At 36.9% G+C, this 25,866-nt stretch overlaps 1 long non-coding RNA gene across 1 annotated transcript; it reads left to right on the top strand.

Moving 5' to 3' along the window:
- Positions 1-2,686: 2,686 nt before the first annotated feature.
- On the top strand, positions 2,687-24,298 carry LOC114134675 (uncharacterized). The gene is made up of 4 exons (XR_003593441.1): positions 2,687-2,874; positions 3,055-3,219; positions 21,078-21,085; positions 24,288-24,298. It is a non-coding gene; the product is annotated as an uncharacterized LOC114134675 (long non-coding RNA).
- Positions 24,299-25,866: the final 1,568 nt, after the last annotated feature.

Raw genomic sequence — 25,866 nt, 5'->3', positions numbered from 1 at the left:
AGAGGACTAGAGGAGGTAGAGGACTTTTATGTCAATGTGTAAGTTTTTCTTTAAATCCACTGGATGTTTTAATCCTGATGTCTTCCACCCTAAACACATTCAAAATCAGAAACCACAATGCTAATTTATTGAGGAATTTCTTTCATTTAAACAAAACAATCGAACAAAAAAGAGTTTCTCTTTTGTCATTTTATGTTCAGAATCTCTTCACGTACAGAGCAATCCTTGCAGCATCTCCAACAACTTCAAGCATAAAGTACCGGGGAGCTCCAAGTGTAGAATTATGAGTAATACGTCCAAACCTAACAGGCATGAATGTGAAACTATTACAGTTACCACAGGCCACTGCCTATTAACCTGTCTCCTCTGATTAAATACGACTACGAGAGTAAGACACAGACATCAAGAAAAAAAACTGGAGGATAAATGGCCAGAGCGTGACAAGCATTAAAGTAATAGTGTGCTAAAAATATTGGGGAATTTAGACCAACTACTTGTACTATGATTAGTCTGTTTCAGCTCCTGCTAATTTACAAAATTAGATTTTAATTCCTCCTTTGTGTAGCTGTTAACATGGCAGACCTATAATTGATGGTTTTATATCTGGTTAAATCAAAGATACCCACTCAAATGGGTAATCAGAGGTCTGTGTTACATTTCAGTGAACAACATCTCCACCTCAGAGCGAATGAAGCAGGGGAATAAGATTTGGGTTGTATGTCTCTGCTCGGCTCCAGTCAGACGTTTACATACCATCGCCATCAGCAGAGCTTTTAACGGTTTATTTGACTTGTCTCTCTTTAAGTATGTGTGAATGCATCCATCTAGTTTCACTTCAGATTTAAGGGATTTGTCCGGGTCAGTGAAACTTTGACAGTCGGGTTGTTCTAGCAGCACAATGGCCCCAAAATCATGTCAAAACTGGTTTAAAAGAAAGCCAGCATTAAGATTTTGAAAATGCTTTTGAGTTAAATTCAACAGAAAATGTTTCAATGGATGCTACAAATTATGCCACAAGTGGTTAAATAACCCGCTAGAACGATGACAACAAAAAGTGAGGGTTCTCTACTTCCATTTTAGCCAAATATTATTCAGCATGTATGTTTATGTAATTCTGACCTCGTGAGGATCAGAGAAAATTGACATTAAATTGAAACTTGTACACTAAATTCAGCTTTTAAAAGAAATCTTTGGCTTTGTATGTTCAAACTCTTCAAATAATAAATACTCAACAATTATAGGATATCCATGCTTGTGTTGTGTTATCAGTTCATACTCACAGGTCTGATCCTTTAACATGATCCTTGGTCATATTCAAGTTTTCAAAACTTGCTTTGTTCTTTTTCAGATCAAAAAAATAACAATGGTTTCCCTATGTCAATGCAATTTATCCATTACATCAAAAACATTGTGGCTCAAGGAGTAATGTTCTTTTAAGTCATAGAAAAAGTGTAAGGTACAAGATTTAATTTTTGGATATTAAAATAACTATTCAAATTAGTTTTTGTGTTTTAGGATATCCCGCCTCCATGGATATCCTGGAGGTTGGATATCCATGGACACCAGATAATTTTGGGAACTTCCATTTTCTGGAACTTGGACAATGTTTTATGCTCTAGCAAATATATAAATATTAAAATTCAAACGCTCACAAATGCAAAGCCTCTTTCCATGAGTCCACTCTGGAACTTTGACACTCTCACACATAGCTAAAGGCAATTTGGAGTTGATAAATATCTTGTATGTGTTGGGATGGGCCTGGTGTAAGAAAGTACAGTACATACAAACTCCTTACAGTTCATTGAGGATATGAACTCAATGAGTTTTTGCAGCAAGAAGCAAGTGCCAACAACTACACCGGTGCAGCCCAGAGGGCAGACACTCATTGGACTGAATTGGAGCACTTGAAGGAAAAAAAAATTTAGTTTCAAAAAATAAAGAGGTGACTTTACAAATTGATAAAATGAGGTGGAAACTAGCTGGGTAGGCTGTCAAGATGCTGAGAGCAACACTGAAGAAGCTGCAGGAATTTCTGACAAGGTCTGTTCTTTTCATCTGACAGCCTCTTCCTACACATTCCATGTCTGAAAGATGGAAATCATTTTCTCTAGAATAAATAAAAATGTCTAGGCCTTTCTAAAATCTCACAAAATCTTGTCGATTAACATGGTATGATCTGCACACGACCAAAACAACATCATACCTGCAGTCAAACATGGTGGTGGCAGCATCATGCTGTGGGCTTAGAAGAAATTGTGTGTTTTGTCGAAGTTGGATGGCAAATAAGTTACTCCAACCAGCTCTGGTACAAACATTCTTAATGTTTTATGGAAAGGAAGATAAATGCAATTTTTTAATTATACTGTCCGAATCCAGAAGTACATCTGACAGAAACATGTTTGGTCATTTGAAATAGTCCGTAGAGTAGATATGTTTGTTTAATCTGATAAATGTAGAGAACTATGGAAGGAGGAATGAGCAAATATTCCCAAGATAAGGTGTCTCCTCCTGAAAAGGTCCTACCACAGAAAACTGAAAGCTAAAATTAAATGAAAAGAACTTCAACAACATTTAGATGGAAGCTCATTTGTTCCTTTGTATTTTCCCCATTACATCTGCTTTTCAGTTAAATGTCTTGTGTGAAAAAGGTGGAAACGTTTTCAGCAAGCTCTTTAGTCTGTGTGCTGACTCCATCATTATATTTTGTTAAGTATTTGATGGGTAAATTGTAAGTTAAACTATGGAACCTTACTGACACCTAGTGGACATAGTTTACATATTTAATTTGGTCAGTCAAGCAGAACTCGTCCAGCTGTACGATTGGTGTCTTCGTCTGTCATTCAGACACGTTTGTTCCTTGGACACTATTTGTCTGTAAGTTCATTTTATTAATCGTTATTCCAGCATTGTGTAATATTTTGTAGAAAAGTTTTACGTTTCCCAACCAATATTAAAAGCTACATCGTTTGCTAATTGGAGAGAATTGGGAGTCACGTGTTTTCCTAGTTGTTTTCTGTATCTGTAGCCGATGTATACTTTTGTGTTTTGTTACAGTTTTACAAAATAGAATAAAGGAAAAGAAAAGAAAAGGAAAGAAAAACAAACCAGCAAAGAGTTGCAAAATAAAACAAGAAAACTATCAAGGACTGGATTATTTTCAACTCAAGTGTTAGCCAGCTGTCTAGCTTTGTAAGAGCAACACATCGTGAGGGCAGCATAGTTTGACTTCTTTATAGCACAAATATCCGGCAGATCCACTTTACAATAGCCTACCATTAAACGCGAAATCAAAACAGCCCTTGTCATCGAGGAAACTAGCAATTTATGAAGCGAGGCACAAAACACTCTTGTTGTCGCAGCAGAATTGCAGTTTGTAAAAATATTAAAGAAACTTAAATCCCACTGCTTCACACAAAGGAATCTAGCAGAAATTCACAAATTCCTGTAGGGTGGCTTTATTAAATTATACATGGATTTAAGAAATGGCTTTAATAAACCAATCAGACAGCTGTTGTGAAACAGCACCAAGACTCTAGCATAGCTCCAGAATGTTAATGTGGCTCAAATTATGTCACAGAATAGATCACAGATATAACTTGAATTTTCAGAAAATAAACCCCCTCCTTGACCAATTCTTCGTTGTGTCCCTTTTGTACTCCTTTTATTTAATCTGACAGGAGTAAAAGTGGTCTGTGCTGAGAGAGACTCTTCAGTTGAAGGGTAACTTCAAAGTGATGTCTCTCACATTAATAAAGTTTGACTCTGTTGCATTTTCTTTGCTGCGTGGAATTTATTCTGGACTTCAGCTAGCTTTTCACTGACATTAAACTGGGCGCTCAGAGTTTTCATTTCTGTTTAGGAGCACGCAGATTTATGCCTTTGCATAAATATTTTTGTTTAAAAAAATATAAAAAAAAGTTTAAATAAACTGTTTCCAGTGCATTTTTTTCTAAGATGTCTTATGGAAAGAGTAGGGACTAAATTCATTGATGGGATTCAGGTTTATGATAAGAAATTATTCTAATCAACACACAGAGAATAACCTGCTCTGCAGAGAGTACACCAAGAAATATATTTTGTGAATTGTAGAGGTAATTTTTAAAACGGATTCTTGCAGAAACATTGGGCAACAGATGAAAGATAAAAGCAGTAAAGCCGTAACCAAGACCAGCTTTAAATGGGACGTCCTTCAAATGCAAAGGTCATTTATGACCCCAATGACAGTAAATTATTGACATAAAATTGCAGCACATATTCTTTTGTTGGTCGGTGGCGCTAAAATAGACGTACATCTTGCTTACTCTGTCTACATCGTGGATATTTTTGTCGTGGTTTCAAAAGAGGGGATGGAAAGCTTTCATGTTCTCTAAGTTGAAAGAGCTCAGAGCTGTGATTGCATAAATATTGGAGGCCTTGACATAATGAAAAATAAACTCGCTGTTCATCTAAAGCATCTTTACAGAGCCACCTAGAAGTAAGTGCTACTGTAATTGTTTTCTCTATTCGCTGTTTTTTTTTTTTTTTTTAAAGGGAAGGCCGAGAAGGACAACATTAGACACTGCACGATAGGCAATCGTGTTCATACGTAAACTCTGGACTATGATGTCTCCCCAGAGGATGAACCATGGTTATAAAGAGAGTGTTTAAAAACAGCGACAATGAAAGCTCTGGAAATGGGAAAGCATCAACTAGTTTTGATTCTGTTACCCTCTAAGCTTAGATCTCAAAGGAGTGGACTAGATCAATAATCACATATATATTTTTTATTATATCAGGGAGTTTAAGCTACCATAGCCCTCAGCAAAACTGATAAAGTTTCAGTGCTGAAGTCTTTCTGCAGTTTAAATCATTTTATTTTTATGGAGACACAGCAAATATATCAAAGCATTTTACAAGGCAAGCAGGTCCAGTTTCTTTCAAATTCAGTTCAAATCAATTAAATTTATTCCAGTTCAATCTCTTCATATAGGAACTTTACGTACAATTTCAATCCAATTTACATTATGGAAAGCAATGACATTTTTTAAACCAGTGCCATCTGCCTCAACTCGCAGTAAGTTAAAAGACTAGAAACAAACAAACAAAAATTAGCTGAAGGTACATTCTATAAGAGGGGAAATTTGTCAATATTCTTTCAAGAAAGGAGACTTAGTTAAATCCAGATTCATTGAACCAGGGTTACTTTCTGTGGGAAGATAAGAAACAGAGTACACATTGTCAGTGGAAGCAATACATCAGTCAATGCCGCCATCTGGGAGAGAAATACAGGTGAAGGGAGAAGCAAAGCCAAATGTACTTTCGAAGGTAAGGAGAAACAAAGCACACAAAGAGATGGCACAAATTAGTGTTGCTGTCCAGACCTCCTAACCCCATGTCTGAAATGAGAACAGGACCAATAACAGTAAAAGTTCTAAGTATAAAAATTCATTGAAAAAACAAAGCAAAGAGGCAAAAGTAGCAATAACTAAAATAATGATTCTGTTCAGGAACTATAGAAAGCTAAACATGGAAGCACTAAATCAGGAGTATTTTCTCTAACAAAAACGTTGTTCACATTGTTGATTCTCACACGGCTTCTTCCAGGATATTGTCGAACAACAAATGTGATTTTGTTCAACCGTCTCAGTTAGGCTTCATAAAAGTGAATATTTTTAAGGCTACTGCAGCTTTAAATTAAACTAGGACTCTTCTGGCAACATTCAGTTCAGGTAAAAATTTATTTACTAGTGTCAGCCTTACACAATTATCCAGAATCAGAATCTAACCCCGGTGCCTAAACCCAGATCAACATACTCACCTGTTGAGCTTGAAATGTCTTCTGGGTTGACATATTAAACAAAACAAATGTTAAAATGTTGACATCTATTTTTTTTTTTATTCAGGAATATCAACAAGGATAGAAATTGTAATTCGGGCGTGCTGTGGAGGCGTAGGGGATAGCGCGACCCACGTTTGGAGGCCTTGAGTCCTGGACGCGGCCGTCACAGGTTTGATTCCCGGACCCGGCAATATTTGTCGCATGTCTTCCCCCCTCTCCTTCCCCCTTTCCTGTCAGCCTACTTTCATATAAGGGACACTAGAGCCCACAAAAAAGTCCCCCTGGAGGGGAGAGAAAAAAAATTGTAATTCACTGGAATATATTGTAATTCTATGTTTTCAATCAAACCAACTGATGATTCTCATTAATATAGCAATGTCCAATATAGATTGATTAACACACAAGTACTGAGGTGAATGGGTATGGCAACATTATCAGCTATTTCAACCTAACTTACAGCAACTCATATGTGCTATGAAGTGCTCTGATTATACTGCTTTTCTCCTGCTAGTTGAATTTAAGGGATTTCACTACATTACAGTAAATAAAACCCAAAAAATAGGACGGCCTTTTTAGCACCATAAAGCTCCACCTTAATATGGCCGGATTCTTATAAAAATCCCCTCTTATGAAATTGGCAGGAAGTGATAGCCTGGTCGATGCCACTTCTTGATTAGAGGTTCAGTGCAGAGAATTTAGTCAATAGACAGGAACGCTAAGGCCAAGCCCAATTAAGTGCATGGGCCTATTACATCAGATCTGATTGCATCTGCTGCACAGTCGACAAAGGCCGCAGTGATCAATAGACAGCCTCTCAAAATAGACTGGTTCAAGACTGTAGATGTTTTTTTGTTGTTGTTTTTAGGCAGGGAATGGAAGACAGAGGAAATCTTTTAATTAGCTTTGAGTTCTTCTCCCTAGTTTGAGTTGGGGATTCATTTATTAGATTTAGAGAACAGTCTTTAAAAAATAAGCCATGTTCAAGGACATGCAAGACTAAACTTATTTTCTATAACTATAAAGATGCTTTAGCAGTGAAGTAACACTTACAGAAGCAGACGAGCGTTCTGCCAAATCAGGTGTCAACACTAATGCTACATTTACTGCCTGGTAAAATAGAGCATAGTTACTTTAAACCTGTCTTCTCCCCAGTAGACATTTTTATATGAACTCATGCAATTTCACGCACTGCTTGATATGTCCTTGGTTATGACCCTTTTGTCCACTGTTCCATGCTGATGGATATTTCTCTCTGCACTGTTTTGAGCTGCTTTCGACAAGATATCTGTGCAAACAGGAGCCACACTCTATTTGTGACGCTGTGGGTAGCAGCATATTGGTTGGGCTGCATATTAATCTCCATGATGCGGAAGCAAATATAGCCTCATTATGATGCTTGCTTGTGCATGTAATATATAGGCAATATGAAGTTTGCAATTAATTACATACCTTCAATAAAGTGTTTTCCAATGCAGGCTCTCTAACTACATTTGAGTCAATGAGAAGCAGACCTTTCTTTCAAAGTGTTGCTATTTATAGGTGTAGCGTGACTACTAGAGTCTACGCTATGAACAGGGAAAGTTGGGAAGTTCATTCAAACACATATTGTTTTGAGTTAAATACTGTTCGTTGATCTTTAGCGTTGTATGAACGTATTTCATTAGTTAGACTTTTTAAGTAAAACAAGAGAATTGCGCTATTCCAGATTTATTCGGTATTTCCTACTGACGTTTCCAGTTTAGTCACAGCAGCTTCAGCAAGGAGACCTGCTTCCATCCTCAAAGATTTGGTACACCAAAAAAAAAAAAAAAAAACGATCAGCAATGTTAAGAAGCTTGGTTGCTGTATTGCCTAATTTTTTTTTTTTAAAGGATTATTGAGAGCATATAACATGCAATTTTCTATGAAAAAGTAAAACTTAATGCCTCCTTTTTCCTTTCCTTTTTAGTACTACTTTTACATTGTTTTATTATTTTTTGAAAGACAGTGGTTGACTTTCCAACCAAAAATGAATGTTAGTCAGATGTAAATAATTATAAACTTAAATCTGTCAGTAGTTTTTATAATTAAAGGTTAATTTTGACTGTATCAACATTTTTCTTACTAAAAAGTTGTACACTAAAATGTGAACCTGTCTTTTCATAAAATCATATGAAAATGATTATTCACACTGACAGTTCAACATATATTTGTCTGTGGTCAAAAGCATATATTTTATAAAACAAATAATAAAGCATAAAAAATTAACATTTACCATTGGTTGTGTAACATTAGAAGTCTTACACATAATATAAAGTAAGCTTATGATTGGTTCATCAGTACCTCATCATGCCTCTTCTCCTAGAATGTCACACAGATGAGCTGGAAGCTAAATACAGAACTGGGAAAATGAAAGATCAGGGTTAACGCTTTCTTAAAGTTCAGCAAGTTTAAAATCAGAAAAATCTGTAACATTTCTCTCAAGGTCTTTTAATAGAGCAAATCAAAGTTCACCTAAAAATGTCAGAAATAAAACTTTGATTGCATACAGAGCCGTTTTCAGTCTATTAGAAATCAGCTTTCCTGTGGAACCTGGAGCAACATGAGAAGAGTAATTATAAGGAACTATATGAGATTTATTCAGCGTCCTGTTCTGAATCTCAATCACTGACTTAAAATCTGGGAGAAGTCTGTCATTTTGAGCCTTGCATTATTGAGCTCTGTTGTTCAACTTAATCTTAGGGTGGAAATCTCCTTAGATTTACCTGAATATCAAGCTGGACAGAAACCCACATTCCTTCACCCCAAAGCAAGCAAGTATCTTTCCTCCGGGCCTTGTCTCACCTTCCCTCATCAACTCTTCCTCCATTTGCCCCTTTATCAATACAACCAAAAGCATTTTTGTCTCTCTGACCTTTATCTGTCCGCTGATCATTTGCACAGACCAGAAAATAAATTTAAATGCTGTTTAATGGTTCAATGACTTCCTGCTAACGCAGAAATGGATTCTGCTTGGGGCAATCTTAAGATTCTTGTTGACCGGGTTCATCCACACTCTCTCACTCCCCCATTGGCCACTAAACGTCCATCATATACTTTTTTTATCTGTTGATTTTCTTACATATAAAGACTTACAGATAAAATAATTCCTCCCAGCTATAGGAGAGCTTGTTGAAGTGTGTGTTGGAATATTTTCCTGCATAGATTCTGCCATCTGCTGGTGTTTCTGATTCTATTAGAAGTAAGTTTGGTGTTTTATTTTTCTGAATTAATGGTTTTGCTTCTTTGCATGAGAAAAAAACAATTGTCAAAAGTAATTAAAAAAATGTCTGTAGTAACCATGCCAGGTCAGTAGGTGTCACTAACACTGTCATCCATCTGTTGATACATTATCTACCCTTTTTGGTTCAAAATGAAAGACCAAGTTGTGATTCTTTTATAGCACATGCAGGTTCAGGCTTTGGGACAACTGACCTACATGTTTCGAATATTAACATTCCGCCAGCTAAAACGTGCAATACATTGCTTTCAAACCTGAAATGTGCTTTATTTGACAAAATAAAAAATAAAAATACTACTTCCTCTTGATAAATAACCTTTTAGCACACAGCTAAACTTTAAAAGAACAATAGAGTGAGGAAATAACTAGCTAACTATAAATAAAAAATGGACATCTAAAACATAGATTCAATTGCCAATTCTGACTTGTAAACTTTAAGTCCTGGTATGATTTTCCCTTTACCCATCCAGTGACAGGCATTCAACACAACTCAACTGCATGTTAGACATCTTCACAAGTCTTTGAGGGAGAAGTACAAGTCAAGTCTCAATTTAATAGGAATGGAAATTAATTTTTTTTTTTTACATCTGATGTATAACATCAGGTCTAATCAAATTTCCATAAACTCTGGATGTCAATTATCTTTAAGCCTAATCTAAAAAATTTATATTTAATGCCTTTTCAGAACACTCAATATATTACTAGTGATTTTTCAAATTAAGGTAAAATATCTTATCCCTACATGCATTACCCATGCATTCTTGCAACATCAGGGGGGATTCAATATTTAACCATATCTGAAACATTTATTGCAAAGAAAACTAGTAAAAAATATATGTTAATACTCATCCATATTAAATTCCTCAAAAAAAATAAAATAAAGAGGAATTTATTTAATTTGAAGTTATTCTACTACCTTTATCAATAACGAAATAATAAAATGCGTTATTTTAAAATGACTCCGAGTCATTTAACACAGAGCTCGACTTGAAAGACGTCCATGGGGTCACAGTTATTATGCTACAAATGTGAACAGTTCAGCTGCTGAGGTCCCTGGTTAATAAATCAAATGAACTTTTAACAGCAGCATATATTCACTTCTGCCAGAGCTGGGCTCTGTGTCTGACCTTCTGTAAATGTGTGCTTGATGGTAGCATTTAAAAAAGGAACTTGGACGCTGCTGTTATATCGACTTACAGGTTCAGACTCTCAGGAAACATTACGGTGAACCAAGTGCATCCTCTGCGCAATGTTACAATGACATCCAATCGTTTGTATACATCATAGTATCTCAGAGGGGAACATTAACATTTACTGATGCACCAGCTGACTTGTTAATCAGACGACACAAACCTACAGTTAAAGTTGAATCTAAAGTCGTTACAGTAGGACTCCAAGTCAAGTTGGAAGTTTGTTTTTCCGACTGAACTACAACTTGAGTTTAATTTGCAGACTCCAGTTCCCATCTCTAATGCATAGGCTCATTGCAGCAGTGCTATTATGGAAGGAGAACTCTGCTTTCTGCAGTGTGCATTACATTTACTGAGATAAAGTGACCTGTGGTTCTGTATGAAGATGCCACAAACCATTGCATTAATTGTGCAGTCAACCTTATTGATTATTTCAATAGCTTATTGTAACCTTAGCAAAGTGATCTGAGGGTGCGCTTGACTTTGAGTCTTTATTGATACACACAGGTCCCCTTTCTTGAAATTCTGACCAGTTTGTAACAAAAAAGGTTTAAAGGAGGCAAAGCTTTCGGAAGTAGAAGGAATTATAGATTCCTCCCCAGTCAGTAAGGGTTGGGAATCCATTTTTATGACAGTCACACAGAGATGTTTTTATCAGATGCTCTTGTTGTTAGAACCTGACAGAGCAAAGAGAGGGGAGTAAGTGAGCTTCACAGTTGGATTCCTGCTGATAAAATCCCCCATGTGGAAGTTAATCATGAAGTCACACAGAAGCATTTGTTAATACTTAATCTTCATTTCTGTAGTGGTGTCACCTTTATCTCTTGTAGTGCATGAATAGCTCTAAATGAAACTGGATAATACCACAAAATAAAGTTAGATTTCACTACATCACAAGTCTTTTGTTCCGAAGACTACACTTTACAGATAATGAAAGGAGTCAGCCAGCTGGCATGATGGTTCTTTGCATCCAGGAGAAAGTAGGCTGTTGTTTCCTCTGAGAGTCTCTACAGAGACCTTTAGTGGAAAGGATGGGCTCTTTTGGTATCTGGATTCTCCAATTCATCACTGTTGTGTCTCCCACCTTTGTCTCACCCACTTGGAATTGCCCTTTCTGCTGTCTGGGTCAGTGTTTAATTTCTTTCTTCTCATCCTTTTAATACCACCTGTTTTTTTCCCCTTGCTTTGCTCCTACACAGTTTCTTTTCCTGCCGTGTTTGCCCACACAACATATCAAATAAAACCTTCTTTTAGGTTCATGAAACATTAGTTTTGAAATTATGCATTTTATATGTGTGGGTGTCTTATGCAAACAACTTTTATGTAGCTGTGACACCCATTCTTAAATGTTTGTTTGTACAACTGAAAAAGTAAAAACTGTGATTGATATATGCGTTTTGAAAAATTATGTTGAAGCTGCTGTTAAAACCATAAATCTCACATGCATTTTGAAATATCTTTTGTATCTAGGTCAAAATGTCAAGAATTAAAGTGTTTATTGTAACATTTTCTGTTTCATGTGCACTTTTATGTAGTCTGAGGAATTCACAGTGTTTCACTGCCACACTGCCCAGTTTGCTATCTTTGCAGTGACATTGCCTCATTCTTATGGTTTACTCAGGGTAAAGTGATCTATGTAGAATTTGAGTGCCCCCAAGTTGTTAAGCAATACTGTGTATAATTTGAAAAGTAGGTCAGACTGTTAATTGGTATTGCTCCAAGCATTTGTCATGGTAAGGTGAGTAACTTCTTTTCGGTGTCTGCATAGCATCATATTAAAGGGGCCAGGGAGGGTTATAATGTAAAATTTATTTTTTGGCACTTTATGACATTTTACTTTCTCATCAAAAATGTCTCAAGTATTGCTTTGAGTCTTCCATGGCAGTCATTTGCACTTCCTAAACGTTTGCTCATACAAAGCGTTGTCTGGTTCCAAAAATCTCTTCCACTGTAGCAGTCCAGCCCAGCTTCTGCCTCACAGATCACCCCACCAATTTTTCCACAACACAAGGTTCAGAGTGAACCTTGTGTTAACCCTAACCCACCCGATTCCTACCTTAGAAAACCTTTTTTGCTCTATCTAATAAGACCATCGCCATTCCAGTATTTGTTGTGTTAAACTTGTTAAACTTTTACCCAGTATTTCATCTCTGACTTGTCTGTTTCATCCTTTGATGCTCATTGTGTCTATTCTCCACTAATGTTCCCTAAAAAAACTCTATAAGACAAAGCAATTGCACCAGTACACTAGATTCAATTACACACTGTTGTGTAATTAATTAATGAGGTGAGTTCTTAAAACAATTAGTTGTACATTTTTCTTTTAAATGGCGAGAGGCAAAAAAGTAGCAGAATAAAAATTAAAAATATATTTACTTGCAAAACCATGTGTAATTTCACGTCCTCGTAATTGTTTGCTACTTTGTGTTGGTTTATAACATCGGTTAAAAACTCAACAAAATTCATTTTAGTTTGTAGTTTTGATGTGATAATGTAGAAAAGTTCAAGGGATGAAACTGTAGTCTTTATAGCATCTTAAACGTCTAGTTATGTGCAATTTAAACTGTGATGACATATTCTTATTTTTTCATTATATCTAAACTATACCTAATATGTTTAATACAGTATTATACTATTCTTAACTTGTTGCAAATCCTCCTTCTTTCTATTCTTAGCGGTTTCTAAAAATTTCAAATCCTCTCTCTTTCACGTTTGTGTCCTTTTGTCAAATAAAAGCCATTAATCTTTTTCCAGCTGACGCTTCACCAAGTCTGGTCTTATTTATACTTTTACCTGTGGGAGGTAACACTGCTCAACACTTCACTTTACCTCTGTCTATGTTCTTGCCCTTTTTTTACAAAACCTATTTGTCTCAACATTCAGATTTCTTGATAACACATCTTATCTCCACCGAAAAAGTGCTGCAGAATGTGGGTCCAAAGGCTGCAAAGCTTCAGAATGTTCTTCTGGTTCAGATGTGACGTATGTATATATTCAGTATATACATATATATAGTGAGCCACAGGGCACCAGTGTGTTTCAACTGAGAGAAAGAAAGGCTGAAGAGTAAATACTGAGTCAGCATCACACTGTTATCACGGTGAAATGAGGTGTTGCCATTACCATTGTGATTTTCAGCACAAAGCAGAATCGATTTTGTTGAAAACAATTTGTTCATAACTAGCTGCAATCAGCTGCAAAGAAAGAAAGTGTTTCTCAGTTTCTCCTTTTTTTCCCTTGGCCCCTGACAATGACTTTCATTTTTATTCTGCAGACAGTAAAAAGAAAGCCTGACCTTGGTCTTTCAGATGCATATTTGAGTTCAGATACATGAGGAACTGTTGTCTAGTGCTACCCAGAGAGAAAAAGACACATTCTCAATATGGAGAGTATTTGTATCCTTTGTTAACTATTGGGTATTTCAGCAGTTTAGTTCTTTTCTAAAGAATTGGCTTGGAAATGTGTTGCACAACAAAACCATGAAAAGAAGTTAGAATTCACGATTTTCTCAAAAACTATACACACAGGTTGAAATGTGAACATACCAAAATGTCCTTTTACAAGTAGAGCCTCAACCATAGACTTTCTGTAGACACCAACAGGTTTCTGACATCACTGACTAGATATTGGATCTCACTTCATGGCAGATGCGAATCCCCTAATCTGGCTCATTTGCTAGTTCCTCTGCAGCAGCTACTTTTTGGTACTGTCCACGAATTTTCAATACAGTTAAGATCAGGTCTTTTTAAAGGCTGAATGTTTGCCCAAATCATCCATTGCCAATAATATTTGGAGCCATTACCCTGCTAGAACATCTAACTCTTGTTGTTGATTTGAGGTGAAGCTGGAGATATTCCTGTGCTCTATTCATTTTGTGCAATGAGTGAGATGGATCCTCAGCATGATATAACCTTCACCAAGCAATGCAACCTTTTCCCGTCTGACCATGAAGCAATTCTCTGCAGAAGGTGCTTCATTTGATCATATCAGCAGCTAAAAAATCCATCTGACTCTGCAGCAGGTGTTTCTTTGAGGCGATGCAAAACTATCTTTTCTCCAGTTAGTAGCACCGATGTCCCTCAATTCATTTTTTAAAATATTAATTTAGCCAAAGGCTACTACTAAACAACGTTTTTATGCTGTCAAAGAAACTGTATACCAGCCGTAGTCAACTGTGATCAATAACCAGAAACTAACGATAGCATTGTCAGTTCAAGATAACTTCAGTAGCACCTTTTCAAAAAATTTGAGACCATGTTAAATTTTTACTGTATGTATGAGAGATAATCCACAATAAGTCTGAAACTCATGCACAGGTTTGGGATTTTGAAATGAACTTCAGTTGTGTGTTGTATAATCATCCTATGCTGAAAAAACATCATTAAAATGAATTGTAAAAATCAAGTCAGCAATTTGCCAAAAGACTTTGCTAAACATATAAAGGTTTAACTCTCAAGTTTTTTCCTAAGGAGTCTCATGGGTGTTCTAAATTAACTCAGTAGGATGAGATTCCAGGTTTGACAAATATGTATTTCACAAAATATGAATGTTTCATCAATGCTTATGACATCAAACATGTAATTCTGGGACCAAATCAGGTAACTTTTAGCTGAAATATTAAAATACATAGTTGGTTCAGTCTGAAAATGCTCAAGCTATGTTCAACATGACCAAGACGGAACTGGCTGAATTGACATGAAATGACTTGTGTTTCCGTGAACCTTCTATATAACCAGCTATTTTTGCTGATGTGTCCCTGGTTAAATCCTGAAAAATGATTCTGGTTTAAATCCCCACATCTCCCTGCATTTTTCTCCTTTAGAGAGGCATTTATATGACTCATGGGTGTCATCTGTGAGCTTTCTGTTACACTGCTGGTAAAATAGAGGACTATATACGTGTGTGTGCGCACATTTTTCTTTAAGACAAAACGGGGGCGACTGAGAATGGGAGCACCCTTCCACCTCATCTCTCTCGCTCTCCCACACATCCATCGTCTCTTCTCCCACACCATCCGTTCCATTACAATGATAATGGGATTTGGAAGGCTGCATTATTGCTGCTGTCTGAGCGAGGCAAGCCTTGTGATACCCCTGTCCGTATTGCTCCCCCTGAGTCTCCTGTCGGTCTCCTGATTCCATTCAGAGGCCTCTGTTAAAGACTGAGGGGACTTGTCTGGTTCATGGCAGTTACTGCCCTCTGCTATATGGACTGCTGAGTTTTATTTTGGCAGACGGACTGCGTGAAAAGCTAATCTGAGCTTCTGGGGATTTTGTTTTAATAGCCGCTCTACTGTGGCCCCCAGCGAAGCTTATTTGTACAGATGGAGGTTATGTTTATGGCCATTCATGAGAGTGATTCTGAGACGCTAATTTCCAGGGCTGCGCGCTGCCTTCAGGGGTTTGGTCTCATTTTTAAACAGCTGAAAAGTGGAGTGGAATTGCCAAGGTCACAGTTGAAGCCAATTCCTAGCAGAGATCCCTATAGGGTATGGTAACCAGTGATAACATGAGAACAGCAGGGAGCGGACATCCAACTGAACAACAAGTTTTACTTGTTAAACTGTTGAGACTGCCCTGCTGTGGCATCACGAATGAAGAACAGGCTCAAAAAGTGTGTCCCTCAATGACTTTTTAATCATAATGAAACCATAATCAACTTCTAAACCAGCTTGGTGATTCACGATTCCACAGGAAGCAGACAACAGTTCCCACATTCAACCAACACCATATCAGACCAGTGATTTTAACTAAAAGGTTACGAATCACTCACAAATCTTCAGCATGACTTATTTACAAAAATCAAAACCAATGCTAGTTTCAGATTGAGAATTTATAATCTTGTCAATTTTAACATAAATTATTTGAAATATTGATTCTATTTACTCTGTTACTCTTAATTCATTCTTGCTGAGTGATGAGGGAGAATGTAGGCTCTGGATTAATTATTTTGACACTGTGGCATTGCTGTATGCACTGACATTTTTGGGGAAAAGCGCTATTTTGTTTTATCATTTTTCTAAGACCCTCTAGTCCATGCAGGAACTTGGGGGGGCAGGGGGGATTGCAATGCATATCCACTAGACAGTAAGCAAGACATAGAGCACACCCTATACAAGTCACCAGAGGACATTTTATATAATTTAGGATAAATGTTATTGGACTTTTAAAAATATGGTTATTTTGATGGAGAGAAGAAGAAAAGAATGCGCTTAATCTCATTTACTTCCCTTTTCAATTATTTAGTGGCATGTCTTATTACACTGAGTGTTTACAGTTTTACTACTTTTGACCATCAGTGTATTATTTATCCTCATTTATTTAATCTTTTACAATTGTTTTGTGGCATGTTTTATCATTTTATGATGATACATAGGGTTGCTTTAAAGCAGTCTGAATCAATAATTCTCTCACCTAACAGACCTGGAAATACGAGATTTAGTTTTTGAAATCCATCTTCACCGCTTCTAAGTCACTGTGTGACAGCATTTTACTTTTTGTGCACAGCAGGCTGGAGCCAATTTAGATCTCAGCGATATCAATCTCTGCTTGTCTTATTATGCGACACTGGATCTGCCGCTCATCTGTTTGAGAAATAGGCTTGTTTCTGTTGATTTGAGGTGCTGTATGATTGTTATTCTGCAAAAATAACAAAACCCCACAACACCTTAGAGGAGAGATCTGTCAAGAAGATTATCACAAGAAGGGCAGTCAGCGACTTCTTGAGATGTTTACTCACACAAAACTAGATTCTTGATACAGTTTCACATTTACATCCTAGAAAGTCAAGATATTCGCTCTGGCTGGTGCCAATCGCCGTTCAGCTGGAATGTCTCAGTGTTGCTGCTCTGTTTTGAGATAACAAAACTCATCCAACATGGGTCAGATTAAAATGTAGCAGGTGCATCTCCGAGTTTGAGAGTCGCATAATGTGAACCATCTTATCAAATTTATAGCAGCAAATCCTTACAAGACTGAGAATATAGATTATATCTGAAAGCTATTGATTATGTGGGTGTAAAACTGGAGTTTTCCATCTCAACAACATGGCATGACTTGCCGTAAGGAAATCAAAAGACACAGAATCCAAAAGGCAGAATCCAAAAGGCAACATATTTTCCTTCCTCTCTCTTGAATCCAAGAGAGAAAGAAGAGGGCAATGGGTACATTTTAGACCAGAATTATTATTCAAGGTGTGCAAAAGCTCCGTTTAGAAATTTTCTAAAGCAGGACATGCTTTAGCAAATTGCCTTGAGAGCAACCTTGTTTATAGATGGTGCCTTGCAAATAAGCTTGTGTTGCCTCATTAATCTCTCCCATTCTGTGCAAATGTGTTAGACCTCTCTTCAGTATTGTACATCATTGCTCCAGTTCTTGCATGATCCAATTATGGCCAAACCTGAGCTGTGGAACAGATGTCTACACATTTGTCTCTACAATAGTTGGACCATCTGAAATTAAAGAGGATTTTGCTCAGATTTCGACTCCTTCAAATGGGCTGCCTTCAAAACCTTTCCCAGATTAATGGGTGGCAACAGTTGCTTGTTACAACCCACTAACAATGGGTGTAACCCATTGTTAGTGGGTGGAATCATTGCTGATGTCTTTCCACACTGACATGCTAATGCACATGCTTGTTTCAAACCAGCAAAAACCCAGTTTAGCTTTCATAGACACATTCACATTAATGGTGATCAGTCTATCAAGTGTGTAACTGAATATCCGTGGCTAACAATATCTAGTGTTTTTGTTTGGTTCAGTCGCGATTCATTGGTTAGCTAGATTCATCGATACCATATGGGCTGACTCTCTGAGTACTGATTGAAGCTCTAACTCTAGTTGTGAAGCATCTGATCTAAGTTCAGCTTTTGCTTTCACAGCAATTTATCTTATGTTGTTTTTGTGGGAGGAAGCAAATGCAATTGATTGATCATTAATGAGACCATTTCAGGTCTCCAATCCCTGATCTTTACTTGAATCAGGTAAATAGGATAGAAGTCAGAGCACTGAGATTGTTCCCACCCTCATCCAACTGGTTCTATAGGGGAGTTTGTACTTCTATATGCTAAAAAGAGCCAAAGTGGTGTTTTCTGTTCGTTGCTTAGTAGTTTCCGATCCTCTTGATGAGTGAGTGACCATCATGAACCTCATTCATTTGCTTTTAAGGTTTGGCTCTTGCGCTCTGTTCTCTTAATTGAGTAACTTTTTTAAGTGTTTATGATCAACTCTTCTCTACAGAGACATTACTTCAAAATATACATCTTAATAGCTTTGTCTTAGAAAAACAATATTGCGCTTTGCATGTAAGTTATTAGCCACCTACATGCAAAACATTGAATAGTTTTACCAAAGATGATAAACCTTTCCACAGTGAGCTTTACTTGATTTTAATTTACATTTACTATTTGCTCTTCTAATCTTATATCTTATCCATAGTCCTGGCCAGTTTTGTATAAAGTACTGAAATCTCAGAGTCAAGTAAAAGTATAAGTACCTCTCCAAAATATGACTTTGGTAAAAGTCCAAGTCACTGACTGAAATGTTACTTGAGTTAAAGTCTTAAAGTATCTGAAACTTCTTGTACTTAAGTATGGAAATTACTGTAAAAATGGATGTACTCAAGTAATGTAATGAAAAGTACAAGTAAAAAGTAAAACAAAGCAAATGCAGTTTGAATGACATTTTTTATATTTTGGTAAACTTGTCAAATACACTTAAAATAATGTACACAACCAAGTGCAGGCAAAATTAAACCTGCTAATAGATATACCTGCAGGCATCATTTAGTTAAGAAAATTAGGTGCTTTACCTATAGCACAAGGTTAACTTAACCTGCTTTACAACTGAACCAGCTTCTTAGTAAACCCTCCAGGACAGAAAATACAAAGTTTTTGTAAGCCTTAAGTTTTCCCTTCAAGTAAGGTCAGTGCTGAAAATGAGAAAAATAAATAGTACAGAAAATGCGGCCAACATGAAGAAAAAGAGCTGTTACGATTACTCTACTTCACAAATCAGTGAATCAGTCAATGCTACAGTCAGTAGGTGGTGCACACAACTGGTCATTATGCAAAAGAAAAAAAGAATTGGGAGGGAAATGCAGCTTATTGGCATCTGTAAACCTGGTTTTGAACTTTCATGCCTTTCCTATATTTGTTAAATTTAGTCTAAATTGCTATCGCTATGGCTTCTGTCCCCCCTTGAGCAGAGGAGTCTAGGTAGCCTGCTACAGTCAACATTAGGCCTCAGCTAAATACACCACGTGTGGAACTGAAACAATGCCAAACAAAGTTCATTTATACAGGTAACGTTATGGTCAAGATTTCACAATAGTGCCTAGTGACCAAGCTATAGTTACTGAAACAGGAGGATTATAACCATTTCATAAGACGTTACCTCGATGTGTTTCTTCAAGTTGGACGGGGAGTTTTTGTAAGATAGAATTTCCACATCTTCGGGCAGGAATAACATAAACTGCATGTGGTACGACGAATCTTTAATACCCACGAAAGAGTATATTGTGTTTAAATAAGGCCAGGGGCTCTCATCACCAGCTGGTGGTTCCCCTGGAGCCGTGTCCGACGTAGTTGCAGTCGTTGTGGTCTCCGTCTCCTCCTCCATGTGACTGCTGCTGATTGCGAGATTTGCTTTGTGTTTAATGGGAGAAGCGAAACAGGTGTATCCTATTGGTGGTGATGAACAAGCCCAGGCAAGCAGGCTACGGACTTTGTTCGGTAGCCTGCTTGCTACTTGCTAATCAGTAGGTGGGGTCAAAACACTTACGTTTCTCTCTCTCGCTTTTTTGTAACGAGTAACTAAACCACACATTGAAAATGTATCGGAGTAAAAGTACGTAATCAAGTTCGTTAATATAGTGAAGTAAAAGTGAAAGTCATCAAAAATTTTCATACTCGAGGAAAGTATGAAGTACTCCAAAATATACTTAAGTAAAGTAGTGAAGTATTTTTACTTCGTTACTATACAACACTGGTCCTGGCATACGTTTGCCACTTTAATATGCTTTAATTCAGTCTATATCATTAGAATTTAGGTAATGGATTAGCCAAAAGAAATTCAAAGCTGTGAGCTGAAAACAAAATTATATTTGTTTCAATCCCGGAAAATGGAAATTGAAAAAGAAAATGTGGCATTAGTTATGCATTCAGTCCCACTGAGTTAAGACTCCAGAACCACAGTTTGCTGCAGTTAAAGCTGCAAGTCTTCATGGGGTACATGTGTAGCAGCTTTCATGCCCAGAGACAAACATATGCCTATTGTTCCTAAAATAACGTAAGCTCAGGCAGGTAAAATGGAGAGTAATTCAAGATTCAAACAAGCCTTCTCATGGACTTTCAATAATTGCCCTTTTCCTTCCTCTATAGGTTAACCTTATGAAGTTCACAACTTCACATTAAGCGTCAGATTTTTAGAAGTCTTCAAAGCCATCCATCCATCAGCTTTTCCTTTACTTTCACAATTATGCCCTACTCATGTTGGTTGGTCACATTAAATCCTAATAAAATACATGATGCATGGTAAATTTGTTTAAACAAATTAAAAAATAACTTCTCCTTTCTCCCAGTGTTGCCAAACTGGACTTTCTTTGTGTTGTTTTCAAGCAAAGTGTCCCAATTTTACAGCAAAGTGTCAAGTCTACTCAGCACAGCAGCTGCTCATGAGAAATTTGTTGCATAGAAAATCTTGCCCCAAGTCATGCATCTTTGTGCAGTCTAGTCACCCATTAGCCCGCTAAAAAAAAAAAGAAAATGGGGACAGCAGATGTTCTACATCAGTGGAACCTCTGGGTCATTAAGCTGCTGTTGTTGATGGGGTGGAAGAGTCCACTTGAGGTTCTTTCTCAGTCTGACTGGCCAAATCTGTCTTGCATGGAATAATTGTAATTAACAGCCTTTTCCTTATTTCCAGACTCAAACCGGAACCTCAAAAAGTAAGAACAATCTTAATGGCTTTCGAACTTTTATTGAGCTGCTCCTCTCTAATCTGGTCTCCAAAAGCTGTTTTTCAGCCTAACTGAGGATTTCTTTGCAGTAAGGGACATATTTAGAAAAAAAAAAATAGCATGAACATATGCTCTTCTTGGCAATACCATAGACTGCATCCAACAATTTACTGCATAAAATTGCTGAAACCTATTTGCAAAGACTGTTCAAACGGTTTTGAAGTGTGATTCTGGGGGGGTCATTGTGAGCAGTCAGTATCTTGCTCATAATCGACAGTCACTCTTCTGAGATGACTTCAAGATGAAAAATAGTTATGCACTGGAACCCACATGCCTTTTTGAAATTGAGCCAAGAGTTGTTGTACCTGATTAAAATAATTAACTTTTAAACCAACCTGAATGTGACAGGCTGAGCTCGGCGCTCTGGACAGCATTTCCCAGTCCTGATCTTCAAACCCCCCCTTACATGTCCTTGAAATCCACCAAGAAATTAGCTGATGACCTTACTCAAATGATTTTCACTTTGATCAGTGTCTGCCAGTTATATTATTGATGACGACTTGATCATCAATAATATAACTGGCATTATTATATTATTGATAATAATTAATAACCCATTGATTATTGAGATCAGTGGGGTTAATAAAAGAAGCTCAGAAGTGTAAGGAGCTAGTTCAGTCTCCGCAATTAACTTAGACCACTAAAGAGCAAGAGAGAGCTGGACTTTCAGTAGAGACAAAGAAGGTGAAATGGTGCAAATCTGTCATGAAACATATAAAAGTGACATGTTGGATACGGTGGCCGACAGGTGCAAATGCGCAGCAAAAGAGAAAACATGCAAACAAAAAAAAAACACGCGCACAAATTAAATGCGGCAAGCAAAAAGCGAATAAAATGCAGCAAACAAAAAAGAAAACACCCCCGAATGAAATGCAGCAAACAAAAAAGAAAACACCCCCGAATGAAATGCAGCAAACAAAAAAGAAAACACCCCCGAATGAAATGCAGCAAACAAAAAAGAAAACACCCCCGAATGAAATGCAGCAAACAAAAAGTGTTGAAAACGGAAGTGCTCCAGACCACTAGGGGGAGTCAAAGAAAATCGAGACCGAGCCCAGAACGGTATGACTGACACAAAGTCTATCACGCTACCCATAAATTATTCTGTTATTCTATAATATTATAAAAGACGGCGTATCTTTTTATAATATAAGTACGTATAGTATTTATACGTACTAAATATAGTTATATAGTACGTATAACTATATTTCTGAAAAGAAATATAGTTATACGTACCTTTACTTTCTTTCAAATTTCTTTCTCTGAATCTTGCATCTGGTCCCATAGAAATGAATACTATTTTCTTTGACTCCCCCTAGTGGTCTGGAGCACTTCCGTTTTCAACACTTTTTGTTTGCTGCATTTCATTTGGGGGTGTTTTCTTTTTTGTTTGCGTCTCACTTTTTGTTTGCTGCATTTCATTCGGGGGTGTCTTCTTTTTTGTTTGCGTCTCACTTTTTGTTTGCTGCATTTCATTCGGGGGTGTCTTCTTTTTTGTTTGCGTCTCTCTTTTTGTTTGCTGCATTTTATTCGCTTTTTGCTTGCCGCATTTAATTTATGCGCGTGTTTTTTGTTTGTTTGCATGTTTTCTCTTTTGCTGCGCATTTGCACCTGTCGGCCACCGTAGTTGGAAGACTATTGGAAGTCTGAGTTAAGAGTACACATTCTCTGGGGAATATGTATGGAGATTTCCATTCTATTGATGCTACCCATGCTAGCTGATAACCCTAAATTGCTAAAAAGAGCATTAATGTTAACTTCTTCTTTGCCTTCAAAATATTATTTAAACCATGTATTAAAGAAACTGTTTGTGGACATATGGTGTGCTGCCACCTCTGTTCTAAATATGAACATCTTTTAACAATAAGATAAAATATTTATCAAAATTCTCAGCAGCTCACAATTGAAAAGTTTCATGGCATTTAAGTTAGATTTGTTTGAACACTAAGTCACATAAAATAGTAAATGTAGAGAGTAAATACTGAGCTTTATACATTAGTTGTCGTCAGCTCTCACTTATAGCCATCTGAAACAATTCCCTCAACGGCCTAAAATTCATGTTTTGTGTATTTCTTTAAATGACCATATGAAGAAATTTGAGCACCTGGATAAAAATGCAATAATGCATCGACTGGGAGAGTTTGGAAACTTCACACAGGAAACTTTCCCACAGCCTTGTGGGGATTTCTACTAAAAACCTTCTTGCATGTGGCAATCATATTTACCACTACACTGGGAATCAGATTGCAGGTTTACAGTTTTTTTTTTTCTTTGCACTGTCTGATATGAACATATTGAATTGTTGTGAGATGACAGACAACAGAAATGCTTTCAGGGCATCCTATGCCTCTGCTTTAATGTTTTATTATGCCATCTAATGGAAACAGTGATGGTTGTGGGGACTGTTATTTTTCTAGTGTTAATGTGACATTGCCAGAATATATTTTCAAGCTTCTTAGTCATGGTCACATTTCGTCTCTTTTATTTTTTTGCTAAATTAGATTGTGCTTCCTGTTGATTTCTTATCAAAGATCAGATGCTGTTTTAGATGCTGTTTCACTTGTTTGGGGAGCAGCAGAGTTCAATGCTAATGCATCCATTGTTGAGTAAGATAACGGGTTACAGGGCTGCAGGTATTTATTTAGAAAGAAAACAAATGCTGTTGCCGAGGAAGGATGTGAGAAACGGCATAATTTAAAATGTCCAGTGACTGAATGACAAGGAAGATTTTCAAATAACAAAAGATCTGCCTCCCAGTACTCATGATGATGATGTCAAATAATGTCTACATGACAAAATCTTGGAATAGTGAAAAAGTCAAATGCTTCAAAAGTAAGGAGAAAAGCACACCATTAAACAAACGAACAAAAAATAAGAACTGTTCATTTGCTGCCCTATAATTTTCGAAATGCAAATGAAGCAGATGAAAATTTGTGACATTCTTTGAAGAGGTATTATGACAAACTAGCATAAATTGATAATATTTCCAGACCAGAACAGTTAGTCATGAGTTCTCTTTTCTGTTCAGTTCACCAAACTGGTCTTTCTGTAGGTTTGGGGTCTAGGGATAGAAAATATCCACTGAAAGGGGTATCTGTGTCTGTTGAGTGATTTTTGTGGATTGTAGGTTATTTGGCTCATTATCCATCATCTTATTGAAAACTTAGCAATAATCTTTTTTTTCCTCATAGGATAGAAAATTAAAAATTCGAACTATCAATACTTCCACAGTTTTGTAAAATGTTGCTTGGTCCCAAAAAGTCAGCATAGGAGTGAGTGATTATTGATTTTATATGATACAGACCATGTTCTGACAGACTACACACAAGAGACAAAAAAGAAAAAAAGATGTAAAAGAAAGCCTTTCCTACCTGATGAACTTTCCAACAGCTGTGTTTGCCTCGTTGTCTTGCCGTTTACACCCTGCTTGACTTATCTGATGGGTTCTTTCCCTTAAATCCAATTCATTTTCCAAGAACAGAAAGCGGGAAGCCACCCATTTGCTTCAAATGTGTGTTTCCATGTTCCTTCATAACAAACTCTGTAGCAAAAGTGCTCATTTCATAATTTTATTTTTTTCATTTTACAATCTGTGGCCACAGATCCGTATGTTCCTTTTTGAATAGAGAGTAGCCTTTGTCATGTGTACGTCTGTTGTACATTAGATACTGAGAATTCAGATTCCATAAGGGATAGAAGAGAAAGAAGAAGAAGAAGAAGGCAGCTATCAAGCTGACTAGGATTGTTTCTGGCATGCAAGAGAAAACAGTGGTAGAGCAAACTTCTTTCCACTTTCATTGTATTAGCCACCCTGGAAGCAGCTTCTCTTCTATTTTCTTCCAACATCTCGATGCAACAGTCCCCCAGTTTGAGGCTTTCAGTTTAGTTTTATGAAAAAGGTCGGTGTTCGTCAAAGCAACATGTCATGGTTTGATTGAGGTGTATTTCTTCTTCTATCCTCTCCATGGTCTCTCCTCAAGTCTCTGCCTTGGTTTGCAACTCATCAGCCTAACCAATCCAGTGTGCTCCTTTCAAATGGTGCATTTGCTGCTTCAGGACATTTCAGACACACCACACAAATCACGATTTAGTGATTACTTGCTCAACTGTAACCTTGCTTAAAAAACAACTGAAAAGGCAGTTTATGATTTTTTTATAATTGTTTTTTAGCTTTAGCTGCTCAAAAATGTAATATTTTATCTTTAATTTTGATGTTGTTACACCTATTAGTTAATTTTTTTTGTCAAGAATCATGTTATTCAGTATGAGCAACACATTATTGTTGTCAAAATATGTCTGGACCAAGTCTTGGACTGAGAGCTTGAACAGCAAAGTCCTCTTGGAGTTTGAAATTTGTCCCAACGGGTAGTTTAATTAGGTTCTTTTTGCGCTGGTTTGATGTATTTATGGGGTTTATGAAAAGACAGATAGATGCATCTTTATTTTATGTTCATGTTATTATTTTCACCTTAAAACCAAATTACTTTAGAGAGGAAATTAGAACTCCAAAGTATAATATCAAGAACTGTTAGCAGATTTAGCTATTGCAGCTCGGAGGCTTTTTTTTAATTCATTTATTTTTT

This window comes from Xiphophorus couchianus, chromosome 19 (assembly GCF_001444195.1).
Source record: "Xiphophorus couchianus chromosome 19, X_couchianus-1.0, whole genome shotgun sequence".
In the NCBI taxonomy this organism is placed as follows: domain Eukaryota; kingdom Metazoa; phylum Chordata; class Actinopteri; order Cyprinodontiformes; family Poeciliidae; genus Xiphophorus; species Xiphophorus couchianus.
This window is presented reverse-complemented; position numbering and strand designations above follow the sequence as displayed.